The sequence below is a fragment of the Ictidomys tridecemlineatus genome, chromosome 13 (assembly GCF_052094955.1).
Source record: "Ictidomys tridecemlineatus isolate mIctTri1 chromosome 13, mIctTri1.hap1, whole genome shotgun sequence".
Taxonomy (NCBI): Eukaryota; Metazoa; Chordata; class Mammalia; order Rodentia; family Sciuridae; genus Ictidomys; species Ictidomys tridecemlineatus.
The window spans coordinates 32,550,365-32,563,436 of NC_135489.1; positions in this window are offsets into that span (position 1 = coordinate 32,550,365).

Below are 13,072 nucleotides of genomic sequence, written 5' to 3' on the forward strand. Positions count from 1 at the left end.
ACAATTAAAATAAGGCTTTTCTGAAATTAATCTGTATTACTACAAAAGGCTGTAACATCTTATATTTTATTAATTCATAAAAATTGTCTATGCTTTTGACAGACTCAAGGAGAATTTGTACAGGCTTTTGGAGAATTATATAGATAATGATAAAAATAAAAAATTTTCTTTGTTGTTGTTTGTTTGTTTTATCCTCCCTGTATGTCATTTAAGGTGATACCTGGTGATAGAATGACTCTTAAAAAGGTTGAGAATGGTGTTTATACGTGCTATGGAAGAAATGTAGAATCAAACAGGGCTCAAGTCTCCCTCAACTTGTGACTATGATAAATTGCTTAATTTATCACCATCTCTCTTATTCATACCAAATACATGAGGGATGGTATTCGTGGCCTACAGGCTATTAGCAGGAACACTGTATGTGACAACAACTAAGATAATGAACAGCAGCTAATGTGGATTAAGATTCTATGAACTAAACTCTTGAAATACAAAGTGAAAGTGAAAATAATCCCAATTGAAGTTATAAAAGCAATTACATATTTTCATTACTTTAAATTCCTAATAGGGATAATTTAATAAATTTATGGAATGTGGAGAATATTTTTAAATGAACAAGTCAATAATTAATTTTATAAATTCATGGATCTAATATAGTACTCAAGGCCTCAGACTGTTCTAAGTCAAAAGTGAATATATGCACAACATATCACGCCAATTATCTGGTGTTTTTACAGAGGGGAGGAAATGTTTGTGGCACCTTAGAGAGTATTGTTAGTTTTCACATTGATGAAATGGAAGTCTTATTTCTATTCTTCTTCTAATACCCAGCATAGTTTCTAAACATTGAACATTCAATAAATATCAGATAAATGGAAGACCATTGGGAAAAATACCTGCTTTGACCTCCATGTAGCTAAGAAGGAACTGATCGTTAAATGAGCAATATTCACTTGTTGGACTTCTTTCCAAATATCTACCTCTCCCCATGTTATTTCCTTAAAAAAACTCAAATAATTGAGTCCAGTGGAAAACAAGTAGACCTGTTACAGTTGTGGGACATCCGTAGCTGCATTCAGATATTGCCTTTGCTTTCCTTTTCACTTAAATAGGCTAAAAGACTAGCCTTCTACTTTTATCTCTACCATGTACCTCCATTTTTTTTTTTTCAGTCCTGAACCTTGCCTGAATTGCAGCCTGATGATCTAAATCTTAAAGTCTTGGTTTTCTTTCGCAAAACAATATTTATTTCTGGCCATTCCAACTACCTTGTAAAATTGGATTCCATTCTGGATTGTTTGCCCAGAGTCTCAATAATGACCTCAAGTAACCTTGTGGGCTACCCTTCTAGACTTCTGTGCAACTCTCTAGAAATTCTACTTTATGACAAAAATTTGACATATTCTGGATGAGTTAATTATTTGTTCCTTCTCTGGACATTGTAATCTGAGCTGATATCTTCCCAATACCCCTCTACTCAGTGTCCTTTCTTGAGTCCCCTCAATTATCCAAGTCCTTCCTTTTCTGAAGAAAGATAAGGCCTCCACTCTCTGTAACACTGGGGACCAATATGACAGGACCACTGTGACAGGATCTGCCCCTAAAAGCATACAGAGTCTCCTTTCAAAGGTGGGAGGAGCCCATGGAAGTTACCTGGACACAGCTGACTGCAAAGCATCAAAAAGCAGATAGATGAATATATTTAATGATCAGAGCTAATGAATTTCAGGATGGAAAGCTTTTAATGATGTGCAGCTAAGTTAACAGATGGCAGTACCCTGTTCGAGCTGTTTTTATTGTTTTTGTCATTTTGTTTTAGCTATTGTTTGTTGTTTGAAATTTACAAATAAGTACATGACAACCAGAAAAACAAAACAAACGCAAACATTCTTTGTGTACAGAAAAGGAGATTAAGATGCCAGGATATGGACAGAGAAAGAATGAGAATGTTTTGTCATCTTCGCTTACTTTCATTTTTTATTGTATTTTTTTTTTTTTTGGTATAATGAAATATTGAATAAATTATTTCAATAGGAAAACATACATTAACACATTCCTTTTCCCTAATAATAACTCTTATGAATATATATATATATATATATATATATATATATATTTCCAAACATCTAACAATCTCTTAGATTTGAAGGAAGATCCCAAACAACTAGGTTTAGCATAAAATGATAGAAGCTTGTTTCTGTAATGGAATAATGAAAAAACATAAAATGATGCTTATAATAAAAACATATTAGAGGAACTTAAAGGCCTTTTATAGCTGTACTTGGGATGGGTAGCTTAATTTAACATTAAGAGAAAACAGCAGTGTAAAAAAAGTGCTCACAATCTGTATCGCTTCATTCTTTTCAATTATGGATAATTATTTTAAAGCATGAAAGGATAAAACATATTCATAAAATAATTTTTTTTTAAATCAAAAATTTTCCGGAAAGAGTCAGACAGTTTATATTTGCCATAGTATCTTGTTGGCCATTAAGTATTGCACTTTAGAGCATTGAAGGAATTTGCAGAAAATGTTGTGAATTACTCCTGACCATGTATGAAGAGTTTTAGAGGAGGGCAGAGGAGACTTGGAATTCAAGTGATGATATCAATCTGATTTTCACAAAACAACACAATAGTATCCTGGCAAAGGTGGCTGGAAGTTTAGGGCAAAGTATCACAATGGGGTGGATCTCACGGGTTTCATTTTTTTGCATTGTTTTTCTAAGCAGTTTCTGTTTTATTTTTCAATGTTTCATGCTGAGGATTGAACCCAGGATTTCACACATTCTAAGTGTACTGTACAGTGAGCCATACCGTGGCCTGTTTCTCTAAATCTTGACAATAGTTTTAAGATTAAAAATTCACAAGGTCAGTTCTATGAGCTACCATATTTCATTTCATTATCATTGTGTCTTTGTGTGACTTTGAAGTATTAAAATTTCAATAAGGGACATGGAAGAATAGAAGTCATGTCTATGGGCCTGTTGCTCCTTACTCAACACTGTAATTTCAAAGGAGAAGGTGTTGAATTTTACTAACCATAAATACATGATTTTGATACTGTCCTCAATTAATATTTATTATCAACCCTATATTTTTCATTGTGTGCTTCTTAATAGAAATCATTTAGTTTAGTTAAAAAAGCATTTCTAGATTCATCCTATTTCCTTAAATGCTATTTTTACTTAATAGATCAAGCGAATGGTGGATGATTTGTGTATGCACTTCAACCAGATATTGATCGGCTCTAGGCCCCTCACATGGCATCCTTTTAGACAAATATGAAGATGTAGATTGGATTATTTTGCAATTTAATTATAACTGACTGATGAAAAGGGCACTGATTGAAGCAATTAATTTCAACCTGATAGAGGGTCTCTCCTAGGGTGTTCTGGGTCTCTATGTTCAATCCTAGTGTTTTGTGCATTTATATTAAAATACTAAAAGAGACCAGCTACACCACTCTGATGGGAGTCACAGCTGACAGCTGCACATAGGTAGAAAACATTGCATGATGACATCCACTTCAAATCTGAAGGTTGGAATCTGATTCTGTATATTTAATATATGTCTTTATCGTCAGTTTCTCCAATCCACCCACCCACCCTTCACAGGATCCAGAAACCCACACTGTCTTTAAAGCAGCTTAATGAGTTAACTGAAAAAATCTGACATTTTGATTTTAGAAAATTGATCATTTAACTCATACTTCACTCATTTTGTAATTGGTCAACTGAAGTCAGAACGTTATGTCTATGCTGAGGTACTACACTTCTTGAAAAGTATTTATAAACACTTTTCAGTGCTCAATCACCCTTCAGTAACTCAACAAAGGAGGCAGAGTTAATAGCAATGGAGGGTAGAGTTTAAGGAGCTTACAAGGTGGTGTCCAAAATGATGTGAAGAGCTCTGACATGGAGCAGGTGTGGTTTCCAGAGTTTTTTGTAGGATGAGTGAGGGAGTCACAAAAGGAATACAATTGTAGTTCACATCAACAATGTAATAAATATAACATGAATCTATTTATTTTATATTTACCTAAAAACATTTAGTGATGTCTAAAATAGAATCAGCTTCCTTAAGAGAGAATGAATTCTTCAATCTGTTGAGATTGTATGTACATGTGGTGTACTGGAGATTAAACCCAAGGCTTTGTGCGTTCTAGGCAAGCACACAACTACACAACTACTGAGCCACATTCTCAGCCCTTTCTCTTTATAGATTTTTTTTTTTTGAAGAGTGAATGTAGTTTGTCAATGATATTGAAGAGGAACTTAAACATTCAACGTATTGGTTATAAGAGGGTAGGGAAAATCCTGGTGTAAAGAACTCATAAAATCTCTCCTGATATTGTGATCTTACAAGATGTTTTACAGTTTTTCTTCCAAAAAGCTCAATTAATAATTTGAGAAGGGATGTGGGGATTTAAGATCATTATTTTTAAAAATTGATGTAAAAGAAATCCAAAGGTCCAGCAATATAGAGAAGTAACAGGTATACCTAATACAAAACCAAAATTTGGATCTGAGGCTTTTGAATTTCAAATTGTTAACTTAAGAGAGATGGTGTGACTTGTATTTTTTTAATATTTATTTTTAGTTGTTGTTGGACACAATACCTTTATTTCACTTATTTATTTTTATGTGGTGCTGAGGATCAAACCCAGGGTCTTGTGCTTCAAGGCGAGCACTCTACCGCTGAGCTACAACCCCAGCCCCAGTGACTTGTATTTTATAAATGAAACTACTAAGCTGATATGTCTGATTTGACTTTGAAATTTACCCCATTTTCTTCCTGTAAGAATTAACAATTGGGAAGTAAATTAATGACTCTCAAATTTGACTACAAATCTCTAAGTGGTCTTTCTAGGTAGGTGAAATGCTCTGTACACTTTGTTGGTAAGAAGAGTAATTCTAACTATTTTCAATAAAGATGTGGCTCCTGAATGGGAAGTTCCAAAATATAAGAACATAAACTGAGGCAATGTCAACTTTCTTCTTCTACTCTGAAAACACCAGGGGTAGTTCAAAGATAAAGAAAAATGAATTCCACCCTTTGGCCAATTACCAACATGTGGAGAGCCCTTGAAACGTCTTGTAGTGTAAAGATGTTGGACTAAGAGGCAGAAAGTGTCTGCCTGATGCTTTGTTTCTCAAAAATTTTTGGTAATGATGACCAGAGACAAAGATAACAGACTGATAATCTGTGGAATAGATCTGCTTCACAAATATGCTTTGGATGTCCCTTCCTCTTCTTATTTTCAAGCAAGTTGAATTAAAGAACATTCACTAGTTAAGATACAGCTATTCCATCACATTTACAAGTCATACCCTATTCATTTGGAGGGTATATTAGGGTTCTCTAGAGGAACAGAATCATCAGGAAGTGTGATGATAAAAGGGGGATTTATTAGATTTGCTTATAGGACGACCAGAAACTGGAGAGTCCACAATGGCTGTCTGCAGGATGGAGAGGTGTAGAATCCAGTAGCTGTGCCTTACAAGAACCATCCAAGAAGAATTGAACTTGCAACTTGTGCTTCCTTGTTCTTGCAATTTTTATTCCATCCAAGCCACCATCCTATTAGTGATGCCCACACTTCAGGAGGGTCTTCACTTCATATCTCTATCCCATATGCCAATCATTCTTAGTTAGACTCTAATAGATATACCCAGAAGCCTCTTCATATTGGGCATGTCTTAATTCAATCAAGTTGACAGTTTAAATTAACCATTACATAGGGTATCATCCAGTCATCTATGCTATGCAAAAGGAATCTGGAGGCTCTCTCACAATTCTGCCCACTATAAAAAAGACTATTTAATTTTGAGGATTTAGAAGATATTTAAGTGGTTAAATTCTGACTCCCCCTCTCAGCATGTTTCATCATCTGTACCTTGGAGATATTTTACTGCTGTGCTAATCTATAATTTGGTTTTGAGATCTCTCTCTGAAGGGTGGTGACACATTCTAACTTAGCTTTGATAAGGCATTGGGGAATTTGGTCCAGGTTATTTGTAAAGTACATTGTATGAGATACTTCTTTATCTGGCAGGCAGACTAATGCCTAAGTTCTCAGCCCAATTCCTAAGTGTCCAACTTGTAACTAGGTGTCCCTTTCCTGAGAAACTTGATTCCACCAGCAGATGCCCTTGTGGCTATTATCTTTCCCATATCCAGTGTATCCCTGACAAGAGAGCTGCCTTGTATGAGCGCTCAATTGTCCACATCCATCAAAATGGCAAAGGGACTTCTAGACAGTCATTTCAACTTGCATTCTTTCTACTTGTTAGGTCTCTATTTCTACACTAGCAAACACATTTTCTATTATTATCTATACCAATTAATTACTTCAAAAAATATCAGTTAATTTACTAAAAAAAAGTAGTTTGTATGATCCTTTACCTTAGATGCAATTAGATTTGAATGTGGATTGCATGCATTACTGGAAAGAAAATAGTCCAGATAACACTGATTATTCATCGAGTTACCATGAAATATAGAGTGGATCCTACAATTACTAATGCAACTCCATTTATCTACATGGTAATTCACAGCAATGCTAAGTTCTATTGGCCATTTGTAGGTTGATATGTTATATAGTACTAGCAGATGTTAAATTAGTTTATAAAAACACCTAGGAACAACTGTAGCAGCAGATTGCTTGTAAGTAATAGGCTAGATTATAAAATTCAGATAACATGAAATGCAATAGGTTTATACTGAGACAAAGAGAAAGTACATATAAATATTAGAGACAAGGTGTGAAATGGACCAAATTAAGATAAAACCAAAACAAATGGTTTCAATATAAGTTAATAACATTAATAATAAAGATAGTTTAGTAGTTACCTTTCTAACCACACATTTCTCATCTATTTTTGAGATGCTTGCTGTTATACATTTCTTTGGAGCTCATGATAGTGTTCCCTGTATAAAAATGTTTATGTCATATGTAGAAAATTACTTTTTCGTGGAAAATAATGAATGATCTTTACCTGGACATTAGGAGATTGTAAAAGTTCCACATTCCCTTGTAGTATTCGAATAAGCTGGTCATTATAATCAGTGAAATTGAGATATTTCAATCGTACCCTAATAAAAAGCTCAGTGCCCACCACAACTACACAAGTCATGCTTCAATGTAATGAGGCTCGATTTGATTCTCTTTTACTTCTCTTCAGTGGTTCTGTTATCCCAATAACAATAGCAATACAACTAATCCTAACAACAACTACAAGAAGGAAACATTTCTGCCCAAAAGATGTTGCAGTCCATGTTAGTTTAAATGAGTTTGACATTTCTCAAACTAAATCACAAATTATTTAGGATGAACATTCATGTGAGTGAGGGTATTTTTTTAAGATGAATGGTACTAATGATATTTCTCTGTAAAGAGATCTCAGAATCTTTCATAGAAGATATGCGTGCTTGCTGAAAGCTGTTAATTAATAAGATTTTTTTAAAATTTCTGATTTTGTAGGGGAAGAAGCAGCATCTTTTTGGTAAGAAATTTGAAAATCTGTACAAAGTAGATTTTAAACAGCATTTTAATTCTGCTCAGTAAAATCATTTATTACTTCTGTTACAAAAGAGCCAGGCCTGTTGATTCTCATGGCTTTTTAATGCATTGTGACTAGCATTACAATGACTGACGCAAAGAGTGGAGGAAAAAGTTCTCTCTCCCTCTCCCTCTCTCTTGCCGATCAATATGCTGGAAGAAAATGTCACAGACTCCATTGAAGGTAATAGGTTTAGATCACCATTACGCTTTCTATTCAATGAGCTGAGGCTGTTTGGGCCATTTCTGTTGGAAAATTTACCTGTTTGAAAAGATTCATTTTATTCAATGCAGTAGAACAAAACAGCAGAGCAGTGAGCCTGCTACACCTCCGGCTTATGCAGCTCCTTCTTCCTGTTGTGCATGCATTCCAGTCCCAGCAGTAGAAATCAAAGCTAATTGAAATACATGGAAGCATCTAAGCCAGGGCCATTGAAGAAGGTGCAATAGACAAATCAGGCCTACGCTTTTCTTTGTTAAATCCCTCCTACCTTTCACACTTCTTCCTCCTGGGTATTTTTTTTTTTCTTCTTTTTACAAGGCTTCATATTCTCTCTTGGACTTTTTGAGACTTTTACCATAGTGCTCCATCTGAAACTGCTCTCTGCAAGAAATCCCTGCCTGGGTCATCCATTGCTTCTACTATCCTTGTCCTGGGACAAATGCCTGATCCATGACTCTAAGAGGTAATTAAAATGAGACTGAGCCTAGATTCAGATGTTAATGAAAATACTGGGGGAATGGCTTTAGCTATTGGTATCAGAAAAAAAAAATCATTTTATCCTTAATGAGTACCTCCTCTGAGGGGCTTCAGAGGAGACAATTTTTTGGAGGAACAAAACAGTCTATCCCATCTTTATATGAACTTGAATTAATGATGTTTGTCAGCAGAAGTTTTTATTATTCTTTGATCTGGTAATGAATGTGAATTTTCAGAGAGCTCATGGACCCAAATCACCCTCTCGACTCCTGCTTTTTTTTTTTTATCTGCTATTTTTTCAATTTTTATGTAAAGTGGTCTGTAATTGTAACTTCAACTTCTGCTTCCAAATAGGTTGTTACCCCTAAGTGTGATACAAAATAATATTTGAACCACACAGTACATATGAAATTAAGCTTGATAGGTAAAGGGCCCACATGCCTGTCTTTCAAGGAGGTTTACTCAAAACATTTCTTGTCCAGAAATTGAACACACACCATTATCCATCTAATTTTTGTTGTGTATTTATTTATGACAATATTACATGGTAGTTAACACCCAAGGTCAGACAGTGTATAAGTTTTGAGTCTAAGCTTAATGGCTGGTTAGATGTATGACCACAGTAAATTAACTCTTAGGCCTAGTTACCTCTCTACAAATCCCTAAATACTTTACAGTATTTAGGGATAACACGCCTATTTTATATTTACTGTAGAGTTAGAAAAAGAATGATTTACATAAAGTCCTTAGAAAATATATCACCTTGCGAATAACTATTTTGTATTATTTTAGTACTATTAAGTAACACATTAAATATTATCAAGCCCTTAATATGTTTTTAATAATGAGTTTGTCAGAGTTCTTTCACCTGAAGAACAGTCACTTTGGAGTTTAGAATGCTCACATTGAATAGCACAAACAGATGGGGCAAGAGGCAAAATAAGGGAAATGAAAAGAGACTTGTTGAATTCCCATTTTCTCCCAAGATGGACATTAATAGAATGTATTTGGAACACATTCCAACCATTAAACAATGCATAAAATTTGGTTATTAAAAAGCACTTTGGCATTATCATCTATTGAGTGATGTTTATGCTGGGTAATAAATCATTAAAAGTTCATATTCCCAAACTCTGGACGTCCTTAGGCCTTCAAATTATTTAGCCAAGCAAAAATAATTCTCATGCTAATGGGGGCAAAAAATTGGATTCCCCAGTTTACAGAGTACACCAAACTGAACAAAATTGTCAGCATAACATTTAAATTACTTTTTTGATAAGCTTGGCTATTTACAAATCATCAGACAATTACATCTTCCAAAAACTATTTAGCATCAATTCACTCTGCCTTTTCAATAGTGCACTTGACTAATTCCAAATAAATTGAAAAAAATTACCTTTCAGATTGCAAGAAACTGACCAAAAACAATCACTAGAGTTTTAAATCGTATATTGTTGAGCAAAGTAGTTTTCCTGTGGTTCATCATTCAAGTTCCAGTCATTAACCCTTGCAACAGAGAAAGACAATGAGCAGAGGAGCCACCTTGAGAATTCCTACAAAACAATTTTCATAAATTACATATGTTACCTTCATGACATGCTGTGAGGTCATTGCCTAATATGCCTTGACCCTGTACTTTTTGATTCTTTACTATAAACTTATACTAAAAAAGATAGAAATTAAAATGAAAATACTGAATGCAATTATAGGAGATCCAAATCTAGGCCCTAGGAATCAACTGTAGCCTTCTCCAGCAAAACACTGAAACCAGTATGACTGACTTCTCTTGCAAGGAAGTCATGGAGATCGTGGGGACTCCACTCCACTCCTTTCCAAACCAACTGAGCTGTATTGTAAAACTTGCTCTCAGAGGGAGGTATTTCTTCCTGAAATCACAGAGATTGGGCAACAATTTCTCAGTCCATCTATGGGTGTGTTGAAGTCAGAAGCCAGACGGAGCTTGATAAAATGCTGTCCAATATACCCAGATTTCAGATACATATGTATGCATGGGATGTGGAATATTTTGTATTCAAATACAGGCTACTCCTTTTATTCAAATATGCCTTAACTTTCTCCCCATTCAATTGGCATTTAATCAGAAAAATATTTTTCATTTTTAAATATATATATTTTAGTTGTAGGTGAACACAATACCTTTATTTTATTTTTATGTGGTGCTGAGGATCAAATCTAGTGCCTCATATGTGCTAGGTGAGCGTTCTTCCTACAGCACTGCACTACAACCCTAGCCCCAGAGAAAGCTTTCTGATTATGTGAATTTTAGCATTCTTGAAAGAGGAAAAAAAAAACAAAAAACAAAGATGATTTACTTAAAAATGAATAAAATTCAATTGTAACAAAAATATCAAAAGTAAATAAGTTGGTGTTTTACTGTTATCTGGATCCTCCTCTAGTATTCTGTTTGTCTTGGCTATGGTGGCAATGTAGACATGAAGAGCGAAACCATATTGTGTTTCCCTGAATTAGCACATGGCTCTCCATGTAGCCTTGATTTTTAACATGCACACCCTTGTGAGCTCGGCTAAACTGGTGTAGCGTTTGGTGTGAACAATTGTGAAAACAAGTTGTTCTTAATCAAAGAGATGGGAAAGTGGAATGTCTTGATAAATAAAATGTCTTCCAAAGATGTTTTAAAATCCAAAGAAAGAAATTCAAATGGAACTAAAACCAGAGATAAAGCTGTAAGAGAAAGACAAATATAAAGGTCACCTCCCGTATCAGCTTGTCTGGGTTCTATTGGGCTCCCAAAGAAAAGAGGGGGCATCTGAGGGGTAGGCAATCTTTTGCTAAATGATACATTACGCTCTCACCCTATAAATCAGGGTCTTGTAGGGACTTTAGGAAAGGTGAAAAGATTGCCGTTGCTCCAGTTCATCCCTGCTATCAAGGGGATGACATTATAGGACAGTGATTAAGTAAAGACATATTAACAGTCCAATGGCCAAAAATCCTCCACTGAGGACAGTTTTGGGCAAAAGTAATTAATTTGATTTACAACAGCTACTGGTCCTAGAATACACTTGAGCCTCCTGTCTCTCTGTAATTGTTTAAAGAAAAAGAGAGAGAGCAAAAAAGAACACAGAGAAATGTGTTAACCCTTTGTTATTTATCATAGAGTTGTCATTCTTATCTTAGAAGTTATTTTATTCACTATATGGTCCAAGGTTTAATTTCATCCAAAAGTCATAATAGTCTTTTAGCTGAATTGCTTATAACTGATCATTAATTTAGCTTCAGGGCATGAATACGGAAGAAAAAAAGGATAGCAATTAAATTTCAATTGGCTATTTTTTAAAGCTGCAAACAGCACAGTCTCCATTTCAATTTAATTAACTGGGAGAAAGTTAAAGAAACAAAAATCTTGCACTTTCGTATTTTGTACTTTTACATACAATTCATGCTTTTTCAAAGAGATTACCAGACTAACAGGAGTCAAACATAAAAACAGTGAGAAAACAGACAGTGGTGACTACATAGGACCATTACCATTGCCATTATGATCAATTTGTTCTATATTTTGCCACTCAATGAGACAAATACTATCAATGAAAGTGGGCTCCCCTTTATTTCCTTTCTTGCTCACTTTCAAGCCACCTGGAATGTCAGAGGTCTCTGCATTTCATGCAGCCTGAAAATTTGTCAGAATATCCCAGAAAGCAGCTAAAAAATTACTATTTTTTTTTTCCAGTGCATGAAAGAGAGGTTATTTCTTGTAGAGGCAAAAATATTCCTCTCCTGATAGAATGGTGAAGTGCAAGAAAGGGGAAGAAAACTAAGGCAGAAAATTATTTTCCTTTAAGCCATAGAAGTTATTTTCTTCTTTTCCTTTCCCATTTGTTGCCCTGCCAGGCCAAAACCAGCTTTATGTTTAGGTAGAGAATTCAGACCAACCAAGTCCTATAATATGACATGAGAATCACAGATCTTGTCTGACCTAAGACAGCACTGGAAATTTAACCATTACTGTTATCATTTTACAAACTTTCTGAATGCAAAAGTCTTCACAGAAATGTGAAATAATAATAATGAGACTTTTTAGTGGGTACAGAAATAATATTTGGTTTGTTATTCAGAAGTTTAACTGGATAAATATCTGGAAAGTGCATGCTATTTTGAGCATACTGGGAGGGAGATAAAGTGGAAATGCTTGGGTTTAGAGATAAGAAACCCAGTAATAGTACAATTGAAAGGTTCTATGGTCTGTCTACCTACTGTCAATCATTTATATACCTATCTCTGAAAAAAGAAAAAAGGAAGGGTGGATGAATTGATGAAGTATGTAGAGATTAATAATAATAAAAAGTGTGGATCTGTTCTCAATAATGTCATGCCTTCTTTCACATTTGTCAGAATTTCAGTTTAAAGACTTAACTCGAAGTTTCTGTCTTGGCATTACAAGTCTTGTTTTCAGTGCTTACATTCCAAGATGGTTTTTCTTCCTTGAACATCATTCAGGCAGGTAAGTTAGGTTCCTATCCCATCTCCAACCTGCAACTGAGGCTGCAATTGAGGTAGTTACCTAAGCTACTGCAAAACTTGCTTACCTTACCCATATGATTCCTCAAATATGTATCGATCCTTGTTTTGTGCTAGGTTCCTCTCTATATACAGAGAATACATCAGTGAACCAAACAAAGACTTTGCTCCTCAGAGAGAGAGAGAGAGAGAGAGAGAGAGAGAGAGAAAACAAATTTAATATGTAGATGTACACTAACATGGAAAGTGTTTATGGAGAAGAGAAGAGCTGGGTGATGAGACTCCTTGCCAGGGTGAGGTAAGAAGTT